Below are 25992 nucleotides of genomic sequence, written 5' to 3' on the forward strand. Positions count from 1 at the left end.
AAGGTCTCCATGACCTCTGACCTAGTTTGCTGGCTCCTGAAATAAAGAGACAGCCAAATGCACTGAACATTCTTATATTAAGCAATGTGTTAACTTATTCATTAATTAAAATCAATTCACAGTTAAATACTGAGAAACAAGATGATGAAAAGGATAAACGTTGGTCCATGATGAGATGGACTGGAAAACAGAAATCCGAATCCTTCAAGAGCAATAGGCAAATATCTTTACATATGAAAAAATGTAAATATTAAGGATATATATATATATATATATATATATATATATATATATATATATATAGGATATAATAAGAATAGATATAGGATATAAATATTAAGGATTAAAATATTACAAAACATATTATTTTCTAGCCTACATAAATATGAAAAACCACTGCTTTTATGTCTTCATCTCGGGAGGCTTTTTCAGTTCATTCATAACAATTTGATTTTGTATAATGTTATTATTATTAGCAGTATTATTTATTATATCCATATTTATATTTGTTTTATTAAAAACAAGCTTAGATTTGCCCACCTGTCAGACCAGTTTTAGACCATATGGGGCAAAGCATGTGTTTTAGGATATAACTCAGGTTTTTGAGCATATTTTGCTATTATTATTCATTTATTCGTTTGCTGGAAATTAGAACTGAATTTAGAAATAGTTTTGAAACAAATATTTGCGCTTAACAAACTGTATAAATTATTTATAGGCTAATTGATGTCTGTGCGTAAAGGTTTCCCTATCCAAGAGTGAAAGTGAAAGTGATCCATTATCTCTCATTCTCACGCAGTAGATGCTCTGTTTAACAGTTTTCTGTTAAAAACTGTTAACTGTTTGCTTGTGAAATGCTCAGTTTTTCCACTTAGACTTACTTTGCGTCCTGTAAATAGCGAATGCGCTCTTGGCGCGACGCAGCTGACTCTTAAAGGGAATCGGAGATGAGACTCTTATTGATTTATTCTCAAAACACACCTATAACTCATTAAGAAAATAAACTCAACCCTTTTAGACCATGCGCCGAAGCGCAAGACAGATTTCCTGTCCTTAAATTAGCAAAAACGCGTCCTGACACGCCCTGAAAGCATTTGCGCCCTGCGTTTTGAGCATAGACCGTCAAAATTGAGCCCAAGGACTCTAACATAAAATGCAATACCCGTATATAACCAGAAGAGGTCGCTAATTAATAGCTTAACATTAGGGGCTCTATTTTGATGGTCCATGCACAAAGCACTGGGCGCAAAACGATTTAAGGGGCGTGTCAGATTCCACTTTTGCTATTTTAAGAATGGAAAAATCCGCTTTGCGCCGTGGCACATGATTTAAAAGGGTTGAGCTTATTTTCTTAATGAGTTATAGGTGTGTTTTAAGAATAAACCAATCAGAGTCTTATCTCCCATTCCTTTTAAGAGCCAGTTGTGTCTTGTCATAAGCGCATTTGCTATTTACATGACGTAAAGTAAGAGTAAATGGAAAAACTGAGCATTTCACTTGCAAGAAAACAGTTAAACAAAAGTTAAGTTAAACTTAAGTTAGGCCTCTCATAATCTACTTTTGCTCTCGTGGATAGGGAAACCTTGTACGCACACACTGCAAATTTTAGATAGTAGATTTAACTACCTTGGAGTTAAAATTAACACTCCCTCAGAGTTTATATGGGAACCACTATAAGTGTTAAAAATAACACTTTTGAAAGTGTTAACATTGTCAACACCAAGAGAGTGTTAATTAGCAAACTCTTATTGTGTAAAATATCTGTTAAATTTCCGATAAAATACCAGCAGCTGTGGTTGCCAGAATCTTTCTGTGAAAAACATGGAAGTTTTATATAACTGTATAAATTTACAAAAATAACCATATTTCATGAACTGATACAATGTTTATTTTACAAAATCATAGCTTAGTACACAAAAATGTAAAATCTTTAGATGCAATAATGTTTTCATGTGTGATTGCAATTAGCAAACAGATTTTGACTGCATTAGTAACTACACAGTTACCTTTAAACAAAAGAAGATACAGCATAACATCAAATATTCTCAGTTCATCTCAGACTTGAACACAGACGCTATCATCCTCCACAATGGTGACACAAAAACCGTTTTGCTGTTTTTCTTTTTTTTTTTTTCTTTTTTAGATTTTACGGAAAAATACCAGCAGCTGTGGTTGCCAGTAATCTGCTGTTTTTAACATTCATAAATTCAGTTTACAGAATATTTCTGTTAAAAGCACATTCAACAGTCTGTATTTTTTATCGATCTCACACTGCAAATTTTAGATTTGGTAGATTTAACTACCTTAGAGTTAAAATTAACACTACCTCAGTGTTTATATGGGAACCACTATAAGTGTTAAAATAACACTTTTGAAAGTGTTAAAATTTTTAACACCCAGAGTGTTAATTAGCAAACTCTTATTGTGTAAAATATCTGTTAAATGTATGTCAAAATACTGGCAGCAGTGGTTGCCAGTAATCTGCTGTTTTCAACATTTTACATTCGTAAATTCAGTTTCCAGAATATTTCTGTTAAAAACAAATCCCATAGTCTGAATTTTTCATTCGAACACACGTAAGCCTTAAATTCCAGAGCAAAATCCTCACTAGTGAGTGTCCTCACTACAGAGGGCTGAACACTTAGACAGTGATGAAGTTAATGAGAAAATAAAATGTCTAATTAAAGGAGGATTGAGAATTGTTGATGAACAACTGTTAACAAGCAGAATCACTGAAGGACAGAAAAACACAAGCCAAAACCAAAGATGAAATCAACTGAGAAAAAAAAAACTCTAAATAAAATAATAATCAATAAAAATAAAACAAATTACACAATAAAAAATGTTATTTTTCAACATCTTTAAAAAAAACTCATCACATTAAACAACTTATCATGGAGCTTCACCTATTACTGACCTTTGACTTTATTTCTGTCATGTGAACAAAAACTCTTCATGAAATTTCCGTTGTTCATTTGAAGTCACCATGATGGAGGACAGAGTCTGCTTTAGTCGGGCTCTTCAACTTCTTACTATAAATGTCTTTTATTTTGGCTGCTATAGATAGTGTTAATTACACTATTTAAACATATAGCATGGAAAGCCAAATGAAAATTAAAGTGTCAGACTGAAGAGGTTATTAATGACAACAGAGCCATCCTTTCCTACTTGTTTTCTAATTTAATATCATATTAGTTATGTGTGAGAAATAAATAATATACATAAATGAAACCACTGAAGCTCCAATAAAATAAAAACAATATTTACAATGAGAATGTTTGATCTTTGGCAGAACTTAAAAACACACAGACATCAACAATTAGTCTTTGAATCTCAATGATGGTGACAAACAAAAAAATAAAAATCAAGTAAAAAAAAAACACTACTGAAATATCACCTCCCAAACACAACACAAAATAAAGGAAAAGAAAGAGATTGTAAGAACATAAAGCTGCATAATTTATTCATGCTGCAATGCATGCTGGGAGCTTTGTACTATGCTGGCACCCAGCATGCATTGCGGCATGAACTATGCAGCTTTTTTTTTTTTTTTAGCAACCACGGTTGAGGTTCATGTCCTGATTCTTGATGCCTGTGTGTCATAGAGAGCAAACTGGAGCTTGAATGTTTAGTGCATGACACTCTAATTATTAATTGCATCCTAATTGTTTGTTGAATTTTCTATTAAGAGCAGCAGACTGCCAGTAGTATTGTCCCATGCAGCTTTAACACAACTATATTTGCATATTTTAATGAATCAACTTAATAAACATCTGAAATTAAATCCATAACAATTAAGCATAAACAGTATAGTTTCTCTTGACCTTTCTTGCTATAGCTAATGAGTTTTAGAAACACGGCTATAGCAGTCAGAGGAACATTAGGATAAAAGAGTAAAGCTTCAAGAACTCAAATAAGCAGCCACTGATCTCTATGATGGTGAGGTCCAATGAAATATTTTAATAAAAAAATATTCTTACAGAAATGAAGTCAAACTGTAATCAGTGAAGCTGCTTATGCTATTATTTAATGGAGTTGTTTAATCCTCTGTTTTAATTCAGCTGGTTTGGTGTGAGGCTGTGTCTGTAGTTTTATTTCTTCCTTCAATTTCTTATTCCTTCAGTGATTGTGCTTGTTAACAGCAGGTGTTCAACAGCAGGTGTCTGAATTCACTTATTTGTGGTCATTCCCTCTGTCTAGTGGACTAAACTAATTGACCAATTTAAGGGCCAGGTGAATGAGGGTGTGTCGAGATTTCAGACACTCTGATTAGTTTCTCAAATACAAGGGTTTTCTACAAAGGTAAATATATGTTACTCTGTGTGACAAGGAGGCAAATCAGCTTCTAACGCTGAGAGGGTTATTTTACCTTTATCTAACTCTAGAATTTTAACACTTTACTCTGAATTACCACAACACTTGAAATTTAACACCAATGAGTTTGCTGTGTGCAGCGCAGAATCTGAAGGTATTACTGTAGTAAAACAACAGCATCCGCAAAGTACCGCGTAAGTACAGTGAAATAACGGTGTGCTTTTCTGTACATATAGTGTACCTACGCAAACATTAATTTTATGTACAGAAAAGTACACCGTTATTTCACTATACTTACGCGGTAGATTTCATGCTGAATATCTGGTTGTTACCCCCTTATTACCCAAGCATTACAGTTTGTTCCCTTACCTACACATACCTACACATACGTTCATTATACTTGTATAATACGTACAGAAAAGTACACGGTAATTTCACTGTACTTACGCGGTACTTTGCGGGTTGTAAAATAAAGTTTTACCTACATTATATATATATATATATATATATATATATATATATATATATATATATATATATATATATATATATATATGTAGGTAAAACTTTCTTTTACAACAGTGATATAGCGATATATATATGAGCAATTCCATGAAAATGTCAACCTTATCATGAAAAAATAAACTTTTGACCAAAATAACAAAACCTATTTAAATTTGCTCATTAAGGTCTATATTTTATTGTTATGATGTGCTCTTGTTGAATTTTTAAGGAAATTGGTTTGTTTATCCATGAAATATGAGGATTGTGCCAATGGTAAATTTCATTATAATCCAACCACATTTCGTGCTTTAGAATAAGGGATTAAAGACTCACCTTTTCCATGCTTTATGTTAACAGTAATCATTCTGCAGAAGGATTGGAGTCTGTAGTATAAATAATTACCCTTACTTTTTCATAACATTACTGCCCTTTTGATTTATGAGCTACATATTTAAGACATCACGCAGCTTCGGTCACGTGTCACGTCCGTAACGATTTAATGAAAAAGTTTATATTGTGGAATAAATATTATAACAAATAAAATGAAACTTTGTATATAAAGCCAACATATGTCCATACTAATTATGATCGCCAACTCATCTCAGGTCTTTGCTTTAAACAACCACAATTTTGCGTTACGGACGTGACCATTTTTGAACTCCTTATTAATATAAGCCAATGACTAGCGCATATTTGTTCATTATGATGCCGCATTACAATTACTGACTTACATTACAAAACATCCATATGTTATATCAACAACTGAACATTTCAGTTAGCTATAAACCATTTTAGTAACATTTCAAAAATAAATGTTTAATAAAGAGAACAACGTTTTACATGCCATAATCTTGGCGCATAATCTTGGTGTTTTGGCGATTCAGCACTTTGTGTTGAAGCACTTCTTGTTTCTTTTGTAGATAGGGTAACTGACCGTCAAATAATAGATCAAATAGTTAAGATACAATTTATGCCAAACTAGGAAAGCTGATTTCGATTCATTTTGCCAACCAACAATCGCTTGTTAAGCAATATTAACCGTTAACAGATTAATATCAAAATATTATTTAATAAAAAAAAATTGACGTGCCTATTTTGTCTGACACATTAAATATTGCATTTTAAAATACTTATTTAGGTTTTTTTAATATGCAAACAGCATACAGAAGGAGCATCACGCACCTGCAGTGTTTTTAGCAGCACAGAAAAACTGAATTAACTAACAAAAATAATAAAATAAATCCTGCTCTAAACCTTTTTACTTAAATGACAAATTAAGATTACAAAAACAAAAACATTGACTGAATGCTTTTTAAGAATCGGCATAGACTGTTTTTCCAATCGTGTTTTTTTTCTTCCATCAATTAAAAAATATTAGGCTAGCTCAAATAGATTGCTTTAGGGAAAAAATGCATTCAATTAATGCTCCGCTGTTATAATATTACAAAACCTGTCAACATTTTTAATAGAAGTCATTAGTTTAAAGTTTATGTCTTAATTATGTCTTATAAGCCTATTTCCTCTGTCTTACTTGCGGTTCATGTGCGCGCGCGCTGAGTATAGTGAAAGATAATGACAATGAACCATAAGGCTTCGAACCTATACTTTTTGTTAAATATAGGCTAAGGATATAACAATTTTGTTATTTACATGTGATACTGTATTAATTTGCATACATGTTTTATAAGCTGAAATGAAAGCATCAGTTTGGTGCGAAGTTATCCTAAAATATTTGGCTTTGTTTGATTTGTAGATTAGGCTATGTAGGCTATTTAAAATGTATATAAGAACTAATAATAACTGTTATTTTCCAAATGGAAAAAGGTTGGTTTGTTGGTTAAATATATATATATGAATATATTCCAAAGTAATTGTCTTAAAACCATGCAAATTTGAATTTTAATGAGAATGAGAATTAGTCAACAGGGCTCAACACTTAAGATTTTTTTCTACTGGCCTGGTGTGGCCAGGAAAAGATTTTTACTTGTCCTGCCAACTTTTTCTCTGGCCTACCAAAAAATATAAAAGATAATTTTAAGCCATTAATTAAGATAAGTTTTTGACCACATGTTTAAAATTGTGTATCAAAAGAAGACAAATGTATACTAGTTGTCCATATATTAACTTTTTTTATTCAGTAATATAACTTTTTTAACAATTTAGATTTTAATGAAGGTTGAAGGTTCCAGATTACCAGTTAACTATTCATAAATTGGGAGTCTTATTCAATTATACTTGAACCATATTAGTAAAAAGAGTGTTACTGAACAGTACTTATATTATTTTTTACCTTTACAAATTGTCAGTAGTCAGCACATGCTCTATTAGGGAGATTGTTAGTTGTATAAATCAAACGCATCATGTTTTTTAGCACTGTGGTATGAGCTTGGTGAAATGATCTTTAATTGGATATTAATAATCTGTTATTGACCTATTAAAGTGAATGCTTGCAAAAAAAAAAATTATCAGCAGAACTTTGGGTGTAATCAAGAGATTCTGGTGACTCATAAAATTAAGATGGAGAGCAGGAAATAAAAAATATGAATGTGAGACATAAAGGAAATCTGCATTTTTTTAATTGATACTATAATACAAAGGAGAAATAAGTTTTCTACTGAACTGAAATATATTTTCTGCCATTGACGTAACAACTGTAAGCTACTCGCATGAAAAAACTATAGTAAAAATATGTTTTTGAACCATACTACAGTTTATTGCTAATATATATATATATATATATATATATATATATATATATATATATATATATATATATATATATATATAAAATTTGTTTTTCACGCTAATAATGTTATCTTTCAGACATCATCATCCTCATCATGATCATCATTGGTATTATTAATATTATGATTAAATTAGGATTTTTTTCATTTCCTAATATATAATAAAAAATACATTTTATAATAAACAGCCTCATTATTCATTTATTCATATGATTAATATATGAATATAGAATACGTGTTAGCTTTTGTAAGTGATTTGATTTAGTATATGTCACATTCTTAATATTATTAGTAAAGGAAACATTGGATCTATATGTGGCATTAATATATATGTCAGTTAATATAAAAAGCGAGTGCATGTTTTTGGCAAAACTAATATTTTTAGTATTTTATTTTAAATGCGTGCTTGTAAAACAATATTATTTGCACAAATAAATGATGGGGTTCTTCTTTTAAAAAAGTAGTTTCTCCCCGTTTAAAACATATGGGCCTTTTACGCTATAACTAACGTGGTTCAAGAGATGGGTAAGCGACAGAGAATTTTGGGAAACATTCGTCACTACATAGTTCTTTCCCCAAACAATGCATCGTATGATTGCAGTGGTGAGTTGTTTGAGAAACGCAGCCCTGCTGGTGTGTTATGAATTGCATGTTTTAAATGACTGAGACATTTATTGGCGGTGTAACCATTAAGCTTAAATAGGCTGAGCATATTTTTATTAATATTAAAACACATTAATAAAAACTAGCCACCCTTTGATTTTTTTTTCGTTTCTGTATATTTTTATCAAACAAAAAATGCAATGAATTGTTTATTTTGGTTTTCATTTTATTAGAATAAATATAATTATTAGGCGACACAACTTCTACACTGGCTCTTGCGTTTTTACATATCCTACAGAAAGACTTTTTTGGCTCAAAGACATATGCCTGTTAATTTCAGCGCTGTATTTTGACAGATTTCGCAAAAGCTTCAGCTATTCTACCTGTCAGCTGGTACCGTTTTGGGACTGTGTGGCGTCTGTATCAAGTGTCTGGATGACAGCGAGAGAGAACGAGATGAGATCAGACCCCAGATTCGATGTGGCCTCATGTCAAAGTTACTTTACTGCATTTTTTTTTTAAATATTGGCTCATCTAAATTAACTTTTCATTCGATTAAAAGCCGAAATATTGCCAGACAGACAAAGCAACTTTCTGTTCAGTGATAACATACGCACACACACAGAATACACTCTAGTCGGCCTATTCATTATTGATTTTTTAACAATAAACGCATAATAAACAAGTGCAAAAAAGAAGAGCTGAACTTCGGAAAAAGTAATCACTGCGGATGCCGCAATGGTTGCTTTGTTTCTCTGCAGTTGGCTAGGCTTATTAATGGCGCTGCATTGCTTAATCACTCGTTTTAATAAATAAGATTATTTATTATTTAAAATTGTAAGATGATGGTCGCGTGATTTTTAAAATGAGAGTATGCATTGCGGATTTATGGCTATTGATCTTATCTACCGGCGACCCACCCAGAGTTAAACATCAAGTAGGTGCGTTAAAGGTGCATGTATAAATTAGTTGTGTTGCCCCCAGATTCTGCAAATAAATCATATGAATAAATAAATACTAGGCGATTTATTATAAAATGAAATTTAATATTTATTATATATTAGGAAATTAAAAAATAATAATTTAATAATAATAATAATAATAATGACCATGATGATAATAACTATTATTTTTATTTTTGTGTATTAGAAATTAAATTTGTTTTTTATAATAATATTAATGATGATGATGGAGATTCTTCTTCTTGTTGTTGTTATTATTATTAGTAGTAGTACTATTAATAATAATAATAATAATAATAATAATAATAATAATAAGTAGGGTATTGTTTATTTATTTTTAGAAAAGTCTACTTTTACAATTTGACACTTGTAAACCAGAGCAGAAAGTTCTAACCGGCAGGCCCGTGTCATACAGATATTTAATAAATAACCTATATAAATCAAAAGAATTCACGTATGCTTTTTGTTTTCACAAGCTTTGGAGATGTAACATAAATTCCGCTTTTAAATAATAGGTCACCTATAGCTTTAACCTAAGGCTATGTTCAAAATGACATCAGTGTTAAAGTGCACTGCAAAGGGAGCACAACTGTAAATATGAAGATCGCTAAAACTAAACTGTAAAAATAGGTAAAAAGCAAATTACACCTAAGAGAGATGATCTTAATGCTTTTTTTATTTTTAATCATTCAATGTTTGAATGTTATATTGTTCTAAATGAATAGGGCATAGGGGGCTAAGTAAAAACTTTAAATTCTTTCTGTCATTAATTACAAACTCTCCCGTCGTTCCAACCTTTAGAACACACATTTAAATATTTTAAAATATATGATATATATATATATAGCAATTAAATTATGAAAATTGTGAGATTAAAGCTAGTCCTATAGTCCAGAGATCCGGTCCCCGCGTCAGGTCAGGTGCGCCCGAAAATAAAACGTGGACACGGCGATGGAGGCGCACTCAACTCACAAGGGAGAAAAGTGGGTGACATGAGATGATCAGCTTAATTAATTACATGTTTTGGTCAACTAAATCTTTAAACACAACTCTCTTGAGCTCTAAAAGGAAGAAACGCAGAAGAAATTTGCTGTTAAATACATTTTAGCAGAGACTCAACTGCCAGTCATTTTCACATTAGTTGTTCGGGAAGATGTAGCCTAATAAAATGTTTTCATAAAAATAAATAGTTCACTGCACAGTCCCACAGTAGGCTACACTATAAATAATATTTTAATTTATTCATTAATATTATTATTACTATGACTACAATTAAGCTAAAATTGACAAAACGCATAGCCCTTTGAATGTTTGCTTTCATTTTGACATTGCTAAAAAGCGCACTTTTACAGTTGTGTAGAGAAACATCCCATTATGCAGCAGCAGTCTAGGTATAATAAATGCCTTTTGCATTTAAAGATGACCAGCCTGCGAAGTCAAGTTTGCAGTGTTATAAATGGAATAGGTATATAGTGCTTAAGTGCAATTACCGCGGATCAACCGAGAAACCTCTCACAATCTTTTACAAATATGTAATTAAGGCTATACTGCTATTTGCTTATACAAAATTAAACAACATTAAATATATTACAGCATATCGAATTTGTTTTGACTTGTAGCTCATGGCCCTAAAATAAAAATAACCTGAAAACAAGTTATTAAAGTTTAAATAACTAAAAATGTTAATTTATTATAAATTAATAAATAAAATGACGGGTAGGCCTAGTAACCTAATGGTTTATGATGGTTTACAAATGACAAGCAGACAATATCACGAAAAAAAATACACTTACGATAGCCTAAGATAAATCTTTATTTTTACATTTAAAATGATGAAAAAAGTTTTATAGCCTATTAAGTTGCCTGTTATCCGTGCCAAACAAATTTTCACGGTAATAACTGAATTTAGGCATATTTTTTAGGTATTTTTCTGGCTACACTAATGCCTTAAAATGTAACGAAGTAATTGTTTTGAATGACATTAGGGTAACATTTAGCTTTTCCCTAACACTGATGTTGGTTGGATAATAGGCTCCGTAAAGCGGGATGACTCAGTTAGCTGATTTATATTTATTTACCGGTTATACGAATAGTCTGATCGTGGGTCAGATTGCATGTGTGGGCATAATTTGACGTCTTTACCTAAAACTTTAAACATTCATATGCCTGTAATAGCGACAGTGTGCATATTAATATCACTATTAAAACGTATAATACTGCCTTAAGTCAGTAACAAAGTAAAGTAATAATAAATGTGAATAAATAGCCTAAATGAAAGGAACAAGAGAGACCAAAATCAGCCACCAGGTCTAGTGCCCCCCTATGGATTTAAAATGCCCCCTCAGTTCTGATTCCTGGCGCCGGGCCTGGATGTGAGTCTAGTTACCTGCATGAAAAACAGGTAGTAATAGAAACTTTTTTTATTACGTGTTTGAGGCCATATTTGACTACAAAAGTGCAGTCAGTAGGCTACTTCAACTTTTACCAGAGTTGTTTTAAGCATCAGTATCACTTTTTCTTGAGTAGGATGTGTGTATTTTGCCATCTCTTTCCATTTCTTAAAAATAAATAATAATACAATAAAAAGTATGGTTAAATTAACTGAAATGTGTCCTTAAACAAAAACGTGTGTATCATGCAGTCAAAATAGCATTTATTATTTGAATGTCACGTTAATTTTCTCAAAATAACACATAAGGATGAGCATTATATCAACTAAAACAGAGTTTTTCTTTGTTATAGCAGGTGCAGCCAAACTGCGACACAACAGCCACGGAATTTACAGGGCCGTGAGAGATCACCTGTACGGTCTGGCGGTGGCAGACGCAGAGCTGAAAACACTATCTGATGCTTTTGTTGTTGTTAATGTTAAATTGACCAATACATGTTTTGTCATTACTTTTGTCTGCAAATATTAGGCTAATAAATAATATTTTTTAAACAAAATGTTGAATTTCTGAATTATGTGAATTTTCTAAAACGTTTATAAAGGTATTTCTCACAACCAGATTTCGACTTAAAATTGACGTATTTTCGACGACATGAAAAAGACGTCTTTTCACCTTTCACTTTCCCACCTGTTTTCCACGTTGTTTGGACGTCTTACAATTACGTCTTTTCGACGACATGAAAAAGACGTCTTTTCAACTTTCACTTTCCCGCCTGTTTTCCACGTTGTTTGGACGTCTTACAATTACGTCTTTTCGACGACGTTAAAAAGACGTAGTTTCGTCTTTCACTTTCCCACCTGTTTTCCACGTTGTTTGGACGTCTGACAATGTCGTCTTTTCGACGTCTTTTCGACGAACTATTGCTGGGTGGGCTATGACTATGACATACAATTAACTTTACTGTGTGATATGAATAAAAAGTAATCATAAAAGAATGAGTTCTCAACTCAAATGAGTGGCAGCTTGGACAGGGAAACAGCATTGCATACGTCACCAACACGTCACCACTTAACTAGCGGATAGAAAAGCATTTATTAATTAAGATATGAATTGGATCTAATTAAAATATTGTAGAAACTATCCTAAAGGATTTTTATGTATTGTACTACAAAACAATCCTATATGGTTCCAAAATATGATCAAAATTCAAACTAGATTGCTTCAAAGAAATCCTATAGGATGCTTTTTTTTTTGTCGGTGTAATTGTACAAGTTAGACTGATTTAGATCAGAAGTGCATTACTACATGTTCATTAACTGAAATGACAGCTGAAGGTGCTACAATTAACATAGAAACACCATAGACAGCACAGCACCACTCCACTGCTTTTTCTGTGTCAGACGTAGGGCTCATCCAGGATTTGCACCCTAAGCGTGTATCATACACCTAGACCAACGAGCCCTGAAGAAGCACCCTGCAGTGCCACAAAAAAATTCTTTGAAACTGGTCCAATCTACTTTTTGTTCATGTTGTTTTTGTTACGTTCGTCAGCAACTCCCTGGAGACATATTACAGTTCACAGTCTGTAAAATATGGCCCAGTGGCCTAATGGATAAGGCACCAGCCTTCGAAGTTGGGGATTGTGGGTTCAAGTCCCACCTGGGTTGTCTTTGATGCAGTTGCTTTTAAGTTGGCTTTGCAGCACAATCCAGTGTGATCTTCAAAAAGCTAGGTTCATACCCCTAAGTCAGGGGTGTCAAACTCAGTTCCAAAAGGGCCGAAGCCTTGCACAGTTTAGTTCCAACCCTGCTCCAAAACACTTACCTGTAGGTTTCAAACAAGCCTGAAGGACTCAATTAGTTTGATCAGGTGTGTTTAATTAGGGTTGGAACTAAACTGTGCTGAGCTGCGGCCCTTTTGGAACTGAGTTTGACACATGTGCCTTAGGTCAAAAAGACATGACAATGGAAAACTCTTTAGAGAAGCTGTTTTGTCATTAGGTGTACACAACAGATCGTCTGAAAGCAATGGGGATCCTAAAGTGCTGTTTCTGAGTTACAAGAACTTCTTAAGTCATTCATTCATTCATTTTCTTGTCGGCTTAGTCCCTTTATACTTCTTGAGTCATACAACAGATATAGCAAATGCTAGTATTGGCCCAGTGGCCTAATGGATAAGGCATAACCATTCAAAGCTGGGGATTGTGCATTCAGGTCATGTTTGGGTTGTGTTTGTTGGGTTACATTTAAGTTGTGTGAAAAAATCCTGACTTGTCTACTCAAAGCTTAGGTGTCTGAGGACAATAGTTAGCTTCGAATTCTCAGACTTGCTGTACACTTTAATTAAGATTCATCCAATCTTGCTTGAATCTCACTGTCACGTTACAAACCTAAAAGGTTCCGCTAAGCTCTGGAAATGGAGATCTTGACTTCAAGTACCCCGTGGCTCTCAAATAACAGTCTCATGTTAGGTAGATGGTGATAAAATGCAAACAAGAAAATAGCTGCAGAAAGGTTGTGATTTCAAGTTAATGAGAGTGGCCTTGACTGGAATTCGAAACTCTCAAGACCAGTCGTACTATATGCTAGAACCATACCCCAGGACTGATGAGACACGAATATGAACAATTTCACAAAGAAAATGTTTGTCCATTAGTTCTTATTTGACGGAATGCAAACTGGCATCGAGATCCTAAAGTGCAGTTTTCCATGCAGTGGCATCTTGTTGAAGGCATACAAGAGATCCTTGATAGAAGACTAGTGACATGGCCCAGTGGCCTAATGGATAAGGCATCAGCCTCCGGAGCTCGGGATTGTGGGTTTAAGTCCCACCTGGGTTGTTTTTGAAGGTCTCACTTCAAGTTAGGATCAATATTTTGTGGATGAAACACAGTAGCTGTGAAAATCTTCTTAAGATGTGTTTGCGTGTCATTAACTGCCTTTACTGTCATGCATATTACCTGTTATGACTAAAAGGGTAACGAGATACCTGACGCAAAAGGCCATTTTGAATCCTGCATGGTGCTTACAGCGAAGAAACTGCGTACAAACACAAAAATGGTGCTTACATATAAAGCTGGTGGGTTGTTCAAGATCCATAAACAAATCTAACAACCGAATCATTGCTGCTCCTTTTTTGTCTGTATAATTGTACATGTTAGACTAATTTAGATCAGAAATCCACTAAATGTTCGTTAACCAAAGTCACAGCAAAAGCTGCTACAATTTACACAGAAATGCCAAAGCATCACTTCTTTTTCTGTGACAGACATAGGGCTCTTTCAGGATTTGAACCTGGGACCTCTCACACCCACAGCAAGAATCATACCACTAGACCAACGAGCCCTGAAAGAGCACACTGCAGTGCCACAAAAAGATTCTGTGAAACTGGTCCAATTTACTTTTTGTTCATGTTGTTTTTGTTACGTGCGTCAGCAACTCCCTGGACGCATATTACAGTTCACAGGCAGTAAAAAACAGCCTAGAGAAGGCATACAAGAGATCCTTGATAAAATATTAGTGATGTGGCCCAATGGCCTAATGGATAAGGCATCAGCCTCCGGAGCTGGGAATTGTGGGTTCAAGTCCCACCTGGGTTGGTCTTTAATGTCTCACTTCAAGTTGGGAGCGATGTTTGATGGAAGAGACACAGTAGCTGAGATATGTTTGTGTGTTATTAACTTCCTTTATTTTCAAGCAAATTACCTGTTATGACTAAAAGGGTAACGAGATCCATAGCGTGAAAGGCCATTTTGAATCCTACATTGTGCCTACAGAGTATAGACTGCGTACAAACACAAAAATGGTGCTTACATATAAATCTGGGGCCTGTTTCAGTAAGAAGGTTCAAACAACTCAGAGTTTAAACTTGAACTCTGAGTTGATTTACCGAGAGATTAAAAACCCAGAGTTTTCGGTTTCAGAATAGCTGATCTGAGTTAGGTCAATCAACTTTGAGTAGACCAAGTCAAAGTTAAAGAGCCCATATTATGGGTTTTTGAAAATTCCCCTCCATGTAGTGTGTAACACAGCTCTAAGTGAAGTGAAGTATCCAGCTAAGGCTTAAATCTGTAAGAATACAGTGTTTAAAACGGTTGATTCATCTATAAAAGAGTCGACTCATAGTGCTTCAAACGAGTCGCCTTGATACCGATTCATTAGGTGTTTCGCCATGACGTACGAACGAAACCAAGTTATTCACGTGCGCGCGCAAACCCGGGAGATTTCAAACCTGAGGCCCCGCCCTCTGACGCAGTAACCCAGACACACACACACCCCCACAAACACACGCACACAAACATGCCGGTCGATTGAAGTCACACTGCAGATGGACATTATCGATTCTCTACCCAGAGATGAAACCTCAGCATTATAACCAAGCAGTTGGAAACTTCTGGAAACTACAGGCTACAAAGAATACTTCATCTGCGTTTGTTAAAGTAAGGATCAGTAAAGAGTTACTTACTAATGGACGTCAGGATGAGTTTCTTCCTCCATTTCTCAAATGTAAGTACGTGCGATTAAAGTTGCCTCGTTGACTCTAGCTTGCAAATGTATTTAGTTGTGATTTGTTACTTGTAACCGAGTGTACTGTATCAGGTTAACTGGCTATATTCTCTTATCGCGTGCAAAGTCACGTTAAAAACGCAACGCGTGCTGTTTGTTTACGGAGCTCCGTGGTAGAGGTCTGCAAATGGAAATTTATTGGCGCGCCGCAGAAATCTGGCGTGGGGACAGCCGCGGGAATAAATTTCCGAATCAATCGCGGGAGCGGTCGGTAACAGGTATAATTTGGGACGGGAGCGGGCTGTCTAGCAATATCGTGGATATTGCTATGCGAATGAGACAGAGCTTTGCCTGCCTGTGTGTCTGCTTGGCGCTTGTGTGTATGTGTTAGTGCGCGCGTATGAGAGAGAGAGAGAGAGAGAGAGAGAGAGCGAGCGAGCTCTGTCTGGCTGTCTCTGGACTGTTTTGCTGGGTGATTTTCGGTTATGTTCTCCCCCGCTCTTTAGCGGGATCGGGCGCGGCGGGCAGAAAACGGGGCGGTTCGGGCACCGGGACAAGAAATTCTAAATATAAGCGGGAGCGGTCGGGTTCAGGCTAAAACCTGGCGGGTGCGGGCGGAAGCGGGAGCGTTGTCGTCCAGAGGTGTGTGTGTGTGTATGTGGCAGCAAAAATCCACGCCTACACTATGGAGCGCGTATGAACTGTGATTACTTTTATATTGCTGATTAGCTATTGGGCATTTCATTGTCTGACTGAAGGCAGTCGACCAATCGTGACAGGCTGTCATCGGTCCAATCAGCGCAGATTAGCTTTGCGCTAAGGAGGGGTTTGGGAACAAATGAATCACTGGACGATTCATACAGGAGTCGCTGGGATAATTAGGTAAAAAAAAATGCAGATTATAAGACCATGAAAGTGTTTTTTGACTTTGCATGCATATTAGACTGTTGTTGGAGACCCTTACAACCAAGATATGACCCTATTTCATGTATAATATGGGCTCTTTAAGCGTGCACACCATGACTATAAAAAGGCATTATCAATGGAGCACAGATATTACGAGTGACGATGGCAACATCTTTAAAAAAAGAGATCATCATTTCTTTCTCCAGTTGAACTTGATGTGTTTGGAAGGTAAATCCTGCCAATTTTAAATAAATCAAATAAACATTGGAAATGAAAATGAAAATCAGATTAACAATTTCATTTTAAAACACTGTTCGCAAAATATCTGCTAAAATTGAAAATGAAATGAAATTATTATATAAAATTGGGCAGAAAAGGGACCACTGCATGGATATATCTAGGGTAGCGTGGCCAAGGGGTCTAAGGCGCTGGATTTAGGCTCCAGTCTCGAATCGGTTCGAATCCCACCGCTGCCAGATGTGGTTTTAAACACAAACAAACTGCTTGAGTGTGTGCGCGTTCTCAGTGATTGCTGGAAATGAGAGAGTACATTTAAGTTGGCAACTAGTCAGTATAATGTGTTCTTTGAAACTCACGGCAGACTCGTCGTAGTGAAAGCAACACATCCCCAAGCTTGAATCTGAACGGGAGCAAGTGTCTTTCCCACGATTAGATTGCAGCATCTGGAAGTCTCTCTCTGCCATTGCCCCTTTTAGCAAGAGCACCCTATTGAAACAGGAACAGTAAAGATTCACAATTAGAATAGTAATACTCTATAACTGGATTTGAATATAATAACAACAACAATGTGGGGTCTGCTGTGATGGAATCAGTAACTTTCTCTCTTTTGTAAAATAACAGTTACCTTGTAATCAGGTGCTTAAATGCATGGCAGCTGGCTGCCGTTTGGAGTAGACTTCAAATGGCTTGAGGTGTGCACAAATAGAGACAGAACTGTGGTTGACAGGAAGGTGGGAGTGCTTCCTAAGCTGGTATTAAGCAGTTTTCTTTCTTTGTGGAGGAGCTCCAGCAATGCATGGCCGAATTCAACTGATTTCCCAGTGCTGTTGCGCTCCTTGAAACAAGTTGGTGCGAAAACTGCTCAGGGAAACAGGTGGCAAGGTAGCGTGGCCGAGCGGTCTAAGGCGCTGGATTAAGGCTCCAGTCTCTTCGGGGGCGTGGGTTCGAATCCCACTGCTGCTAGGCAGTCCTTTTAGGATGCTTGAGAATGACCTCTCTGCTTTAGCAAACAGACTTGCAAAGTAATACTGCGTGCTTCCGCTCACATCCAAACGTAGACTCCTTGGCCAATGTTGACGGTCTTCACTAGGAAGCTCGGCGTCCTCTCTGCTTCTGTAAAATTGGGCAGAAAAGGGACCACTGCATGGAGTCATCTGAGATAGCGTAGCCAAGGGATCTAAGACGCTGGATTTAGACTCCAGTCTCTTCGTGGGCGTGGGTTCGAATCCCATACGCTGCCAGGCAGTCCTTTTAGGATGCTTGAGAATGACCTCTCTGCTTGAGCAAACAGACTTGCAAAGTGATACTGCACGCTTCAGCTCACATCCAAATGTAGACTCCTTGGCCAAAGTTGAAGGGCTTCACTAGGAAGCTCGGCGTCTTCTCTGCTGTTCTGCTTCCGTCAAACTGGGCAGAAAAAAGATCCACTGCATGGATATATCTAGGGTAGCATGGCCAAGGGGTCTAAGGCTCTGGATTTAGGCTCCAGTCTCTTTGAGGGGTGTGGGTTCGAATCCCACTGCTACCAGATGTGGTTTTAAACACAAACAAACTGCTTGAGTGTGTGCGCGTTCTCAGTGAACGCTGGAAATGAGAGAGTACATTTTAGTTGGCAACTAGTCAGTATAATGTGTTCTTTGAAACTCACGGCAGACTCGTTGGTGTGACAGCAACACATCCCCAAGCTCGAATATGCTCAGGAGCAAGTGTCTTTCCCATGATTAGATTGCAGCATCTTAAATTCTGCACTGGAAGGCTCTCTCTGCCATTGCCCCTTTTAGCAAGAGCACCCTATTGAAACAGGAACAGTAAAGATTCACAATTAGAGTAGTAATACTCTGTAACTTCATTTGAATATAATAACAACAACAATGTGGGGTCTGCTGTGATGGAATCAGTAACTTTCACTGTTTTGTGAAATAACAGTTACCTTGTAATCAGGTGCTTAAATGCATGGCAGCTGACTGCCGTTTGGAGTAGACTTCAAATGGCTTGAGGTGTGCACAAATAGAGACAGAACTGTGGTTGACAGGAAGGTGGGAGTGCTTCCTAAGCTGGTATTAAGCAGTTCTCTTTCTTTGTGGAGGAGCTCCAGCAATGCATGGCCAAATTCATTGGGTTCAAATCTGATGTGGTTTTCAAGAGTTCACACTTAGCTGATAATCAATAAAGCGTATTTGGCATGCTGTCCTGGGAGAGAGCCCTGAGCTTGTAATATCCCTGAGCCCGGAGCTCCCTCCAGTTGTAAGGGCGAGAGGGGAATTCGAGGTCAGGTAGGTCTTAAGAACTCCCCTGCTTGTCACCATGAGAAGTGTAAACTCAGGTTGTATTGGGTAATAATTTGTTTTAGTCGATTGGCTATGGTTTATGTTTTTGGACGGTGGGAGGAAACCGGGGAACCCGGGGCAAACCCAAGCAAACACGGGGAGAACATGCAAACTCCACACAGAAACACCAACCAACCCGATGGGTTGGACCGGCGGTGTTCTTGCTGTGAGGCAACAGTGCTAGCCACTGGGCCACCGTGTCGCCCGATCAGAAAAAGTGGGAGGATGTAGGGGTGGAAAGGGGGGGAGCTTCAAGACGAAGATAACTGGAGTGAAAAACTCAGGTTATTTATATTGCTTCCGTAATCATCTAATAGGGCTGATTACGGAGCTAACAAGGAGCCAGCCGTGTTGATTATAAGCACGTGATCCTCTCGAAATTAGTTTATGAATAAACCACACTTAAACACGGCCAAACTGCTTGAGTGTGTGCGCGTTCTCAGTGAACGCTGGAAATGAGAGAGTAAATTTAAGTTGGCAACTAGTCAGTATAATGTGTTCTTTGAAACTCACGGCAGACTTGTTAGTGTGACAGCAACACATTCCCAAGCTCGAATCTGCTCAGGAGCAAGTGTCTTTCCCATGATTAGATTGCAGCATCTTAAAGTCTGCACTGGAAGTCTCTCTCTGCCATTGCTCCTTTTAGCAAGAGCACCCTATTGAAACAGGAACAGTAAAGATTCACAATTACAGTAGTAATACAGTGGGGAATAAACCAGAGTCAAGAGTTGTGTTAATTATGTGAGTCAGTGTTGGTATGACTTTCTGACACAGATATGAAAATAGCCTCACCATTTACTTTCCATTGTGTGGTTTTAAACCTTGATGAGTTTCTTGATTCTGTTGAAGACAAAATACGATATTGTGATAAAAATGCTGGCTTACTTTGTGTTCCAGAAGACAGGAAATGTTTAAAACCACATGATGGAGAGTAAATGGTAAGCTCATTTTAATATTTAGGGTAAACATCCATTACATGCTTGCCACTTTAAGCCTTTATACTAAAGTTCACTTTTTTGTTCTTTTTTGAAGACCTGATAGTGCTAAAAGAACAGACACATCAATGGAATGAAATAGAAGAGAAACAACAAGAAATAATGACTGATTAAAAACCCACACTCACTAAAAAGACTTCATCACACAGAAAACCTCGGAAATCCAAGTCTAGGTGTAATTTCAGCTGTAAACAGAGTAGAAAGAGTTTCAGTCAAAAGCCAAACCTTGACCACACTAGGGAGAAACCTTACACCTGCAAACAGTGTGGAAAAAGCTTCTATAATACAGGAAACTTAAAAGTGCACATGAGAATTCACACTGGAGAGAGGCTGTACGCATGCCAACAGTGTGGAAAAAGCTTCTATTCTACAGGAAACTTGGCAGTGCACAGAAGAATTCACACTGGAGAGAGGCTCTACTCTTGCCCTCAGTGTGGAAAGAGTTGTAAGCAAAATGGCAATCTTGAAGTCCACATGAGAACTCACACTGGAGAGAGAAGCTTTATTTGTACACAGTGTGGGAAAGGTTTTTCTCAAAAACAAAACCTTACCATCCACATGAGGATTCACACTGGAGAGAAACCTTACACATGCACAGAGTGTGGTAAAAGGTTCCCACATAAAAGCTCACTCAAACACCACATGATAAGTCACACCGGACAGAAGCCGTTTGCATGTGCTCATTGTGGAAAGAGCTTCACAACCAAAGAATCATGAATCACACGAATGGTCACACTGGAACCACAGTGTTTACATGTGATCAGTGTGGAAAGAGTCTCTCATGCAAAGACTCCATTAAGCAACACATGAAGATTCACTCAGGCGAGCGTTTTCGATGCAGTGAGAGTGGAAAGGTCTTCAAACATAAAAGAAGCCTCGTCAATCACATGAAGCTTCACAATGGAGAGAAAAAATGAGGCCTTGTCCAGCAGAGCTTAAGGCTTTCCCGGGATAGCATGAGATAGCATCTGGGGACAAGTGTGAACTCTTGAATACATCTCAAGTTACTGGAATGAAACCCTTTGAACCTGAAGATTTAAAATCAATAACTGAAGAGGGGTGAAGATGTACCAGGTATTATATATATATATATATATATATATATATATATATATATATATATATATATATATATATATATATATATATATATATATATGTGTGTGTGTGTGTGTGTGTGTGTGTGTGTGTGTGTGTGTGACTACTATTACTAACAGCAATGTTAGGTGGGCAAAATAAAACTGAAAAAGGATACTTTTTTAAACTAGTATGGGTCTATTAATCTCATTGTCACCCTTTAAAAGGTTTAAAAACCAACATTTATAAATTTATATATTTATGAATGAAGAATTTTTTGCAAAGCATAAACGGTTATTAACTATTTAATGCTGTGTACAATTTTCTTTAGTCACATTAAATTTAACTTGTTTATTGTAAAAAGGGTTCACATGGATATTGACATAAGACATGAATATATGCAATTAAAGAAAACATGCTCAGTGTTTTCAATATGACTTTCACAAAATTGACAAGTTATCCTTATTATCAACTTTTAATCTCAGGAATAATTTTGATGGATACACATCATTAATCATTTTAACTGGAGTTCTTTAAATTTGGGGAGAATTGAATAAGAAATGTAACTTGTTGTCTTATTTTTCTAATTCCTGTGAATTAAAATCTTTAAAAATAAATGAGGTCTGAGCTGATTATGAAGCCTTTGAATAAGAATATTCATTTAAAACTTGTTATTACATTTTGAATCTCTAAAAAATAAAGATGGAAGAGACAACATTACAGAATAGTGTGAAAGAAAACCTCTGATCAATACTGTGATGTTTTTAGGGATAATATTAATTATTGTTTTAAACTCTTTAGGGTGACAAGCAAAACCCTGTTTAAAGAATCGGTTGAATAATTTTAATATAGCAAAAAGATTGTCATTTCAAGTGAAAAAAGTCAAATGCGATTATAATCTATTTTAACAAGTTTCCATTTAATTTTGATGAGGTGACGAGGAATCTGGATCAGCACCAAAGCCACTTCTTCCATCTGCTCCATCAATAGAATATCCACCTGTTACCTCAGATGCCACTGAACTTTTACTATAGTTCCCACTATATTTGGCCACAACCAGCACCAGCAGTACCACCAGCTCCACCGGAAACATGTACAGAGATGCTGAAGCACTGGGAGCCACTGGACTATGTACCACATGTCCCCTCAAACTACTTAATACAGTGATCTTTTTTTTTTTTTTTTTTTAGCTCTGCACAGTTGCCAGACATTCAGAATCGCTCCCCAGCAAACATCAGAAACAGGTGGGTTCAACAAAGGTTTTCACCTATGTAAAAAAAAAAATGTTGTACAACAAATAGTTGTAAATACCATAATATACAGACCCAGTAAAAAAGTTTGGAATATTTTATAATAATATTATTCTGCTCACTAAAACGTTATTGCATTTTTAATGTTCTTTAAAATATCATTTATTCACGTTTAAGCCTGAATTTTACACATGATTAGTCTTCACTGTCATGATGATGGAGGATCAGGAGTGCTAGTTAGAAAAACAAAGACTCAAATGATTAATTTAATTATTGAAGCATAAAAATGTCATAATTTTCTAGTCGGCTTAGTCTCTTTATTAATACGGGGTCGCCACAGTGGAATGAACCGCCAACTTATCCAGCAAGTTTTTACGCAGCGGATGCCCTTCCAGCTGCAACCCATCTCTGGGAAACATCTACACACACTCATACGCTATGGACAATTTAGCCTTTACCAATTCACCTGTATCGCATGTCTTTGGACTGTGGGGGGAACCGGAGCACCCGGAGAAAACACACGCGAATGCAGGGAGAACATGCAAACTCCACAAAGAAACGCCAACTGAGCCGAGGCTCGAACCAGCGACCTTCTTGCTGTGAAGCGACAGCACAACCTACTGCGCCCCTGCTTCACCCAGCATAAAAATATACATAAATAAATCACAATTTAAATGGACAAATAAATAGATATGTTTGAATTGTGTTTTTAAATGTCATTTAATTAAGCAATAAAACAATGCATTACAAAAACATTTTAAATGTATAAATAAATAGACACTTTATTACTGTATTGATATTTAATTCATGTTTTAAAGGCTGATTAACCAAACAGTAAAATTTTTTATTAATAAATCACAAAACACATTTTAAACAGCTTTTTAAATAAGCATTTGGCAAATGCTTTTCTCCCTATTTGCTGTTTGGTTTTCTTTTTCTTTTGCCACATGCTTTTCTCAAATTGAGTTAAAAATGGCTCTGCTGTAATGAGCTATTGTTTTCCTCTGTTAGGAAAAAAAAGACAGTTAACAGTTTTACCTAGATTAAATAACCTTGGTGATAAAGATTTTCTTGGAGATATAGAACAAATTGAACTTCGTATTTTGCAATCAGAGTTGGATGACTACTATACAGAGAAAGCTAAAGGAGCTTTACGATCTAGAGTGAAACGGATAGAGGAGGGGGAGAAAAATTCTTCATATATATTTTTTTTTTTATTTAGTAAAGCATAGACAATCTTCAAAAACTATTAATAAACTTAGCATAAATAACGATGTAAGTGAAGAGAAAACTTTGATTGATGATCACATCTATTCATATTATTATATAAATCAAAATTTAATGAGAGTGATTGTGACTTTTTCTTTTCCTTTTTAAAAGATAAAGTTCCTATTATAGATGACTGCTTCCGTGAAATGATGGAATCTGACATTGTTATCTCTGAACTTGATGTTGCTATTTCTAAAATGTCCAATGGAAAATCCCAGGCATACACGGAATTACAGTTGAGTTTTATAAACATTTTTTGCCAGAGATAAGATTTTTAGTTTTTGAAGCACTTAAGGAAAGTAAAGAGAAAGCAGAACTATCGACTTCTACGAAGCAGATTTTAATAATTTTAGTTCCATAGCCAAGCAATGACAAATTATTTTTAAATAATAGGAGACCCAAAACTCTTTTGTCCAATGATTTTAAATTTCTCTCTCATGTATTTGCCAATAGACTCAAAAAAGGTATAGGCAAGATAATTAATGAAATACAATCAGCTTTCATTAAAGTGAGAAGTATTCAGACTGATAGTTGATATGCTTGATTATAGGTATTTAATTCCTCAGACAAGTTTATTTCTATTTCTAGACTTTTTCAAGGCATTTGATACCCTTGAGCATGCTTTTTTGTCTTTAGAAAGTCTTTAGAAACTTTTGGGTTTAGTCCGAGCTTTTGTAGGGTAATTTCCATGTTCTATACTGATATATTCAATAGTAAATTCCTGAATTCAGGATCATCTCCTAGAGTTTACATCAAAAGAGGAATCCGTCAAGGATGTCCCATCTCACCTTTACTTTTTAATATAGCTGTTGAACTTATGTCATTATATTTAAAAAAATTCAGAGTACACTATAGGTATTGATATACTTGGTAGGACTTTTAGTTTAAGTCAGTTTGCAGATGACACTTTATTATTTCTTAAAAATAAGGAGGTGCTCCCTTTAGCTCTTGCCAAAATTTCTGTTTCCTAAAACTTCTAAATTGACCTTAAACCTAAGAAAATATTAATATTTTATAAGTATTAACTATTCAGAATTGTACTTTAAGAGAATTAGAGGGTATTCTAGTAAAAGAAGAAGTTGAATACTTGGGAGTTACCATCACCAAAAATTCTGTTCATAGAGAACGTTAAAATTTTAATATAAAAATGGAAGGGATGAAAAATCCCTAAATCATTGTCTAGCTAGAGACCTTTCCATATAGGGTAAAATTCTTTTGACTAGGATTATCTAAAATTATATATTTAACTTATCCTTTATATACTCCTCCCAAAATAGTTAAATCTATAAATTCAATATTATTTAAATTTATTTGGAAAAATAAATCACATTATTTAAGTAAGAATCATATGGTCAAAGAGTATGAATATGGAGGTTTGAAAGCTATCGATTTTGAATGTCTTCTTAGCACTTTTAGAGTTAAATGGTTGAAAGAGTGTTTAGCTAAGCCTTATTCAATATTGTATCATATCCCAAATAATTTGTTTAAAAAAATGGTGGCCTTGAATTTGTATTAAGATGTAATTATGATTGTTCAAAAAGTCCTTTGAAGCTGTCTAATTTTCATAAGCAAGCACTACTTTTTTGGAAAATTATATTTACCCATATTTTTTCCCTCATAAATCCACTCTTTGGAATAAAAGGGTTGTTATTATTAACAGAAAATCACTGTTTAAAAGTGACTGGTACAATAAAGGCATTATATTTATTAATGATTTGTTAGACAAAAATTTACTGCTACTATCTTAAAACGGATTATTAAATAAATATAGAGTTAAAATCACAGATAAAGGTTATACTGAAATTTGCGAGGCTATACCTATTGCTTTGTTTAGGTTAATTCAAAGTAATTGTTTTGATCTCCCATTTATACTTATAACTTTTCTTCCATTTTTAAAAATATCAAA

At 35.4% G+C, this 25992-nt stretch overlaps 3 non-coding genes and 1 pseudogene across 4 annotated transcripts in view; all 4 read left to right on the plus strand.

Annotated features, from left to right (window-relative positions):
* Window positions 1–12073, plus strand: part of LOC147844866 (G2/M phase-specific E3 ubiquitin-protein ligase-like) — a 16421-nt pseudogene extending 4348 nt beyond the window's left edge. The window contains exon 4 of the transcript XR_015483501.1: window positions 11870–12073. The product of XR_015483501.1 is annotated as a G2/M phase-specific E3 ubiquitin-protein ligase-like, transcript variant X1 (transcript). The remainder of the gene's footprint in view (window positions 1–11869) is intronic.
* A 1038-nt stretch (window positions 12074–13111) lies between these two features.
* On the plus strand, window positions 13112–13184 carry trnar-ucg (transfer RNA arginine (anticodon UCG)). Its single transcript has one exon. It is a non-coding gene; the product is annotated as a tRNA-Arg (tRNA).
* Window positions 13185–18049: 4865 nt separating this feature from the next.
* Window positions 18050–18131, plus strand: trnal-aag (transfer RNA leucine (anticodon AAG)). Its single transcript has one exon. It is a non-coding gene; the product is annotated as a tRNA-Leu (tRNA).
* A 482-nt stretch (window positions 18132–18613) lies between these two features.
* trnal-uag (transfer RNA leucine (anticodon UAG)) lies at window positions 18614–18696 on the plus strand. The gene has a single exon. It is a non-coding gene; the product is annotated as a tRNA-Leu (tRNA).
* Window positions 18697–25992: the final 7296 nt, after the last annotated feature.

The sequence above is a fragment of the Danio rerio genome, chromosome 4, assembly GCF_052040795.2.
Source record: "Danio rerio strain M-AB ecotype USA chromosome 4, GRCz13ab, whole genome shotgun sequence".
NCBI classification, from domain to species: Eukaryota; Metazoa; Chordata; class Actinopteri; order Cypriniformes; family Danionidae; genus Danio; species Danio rerio.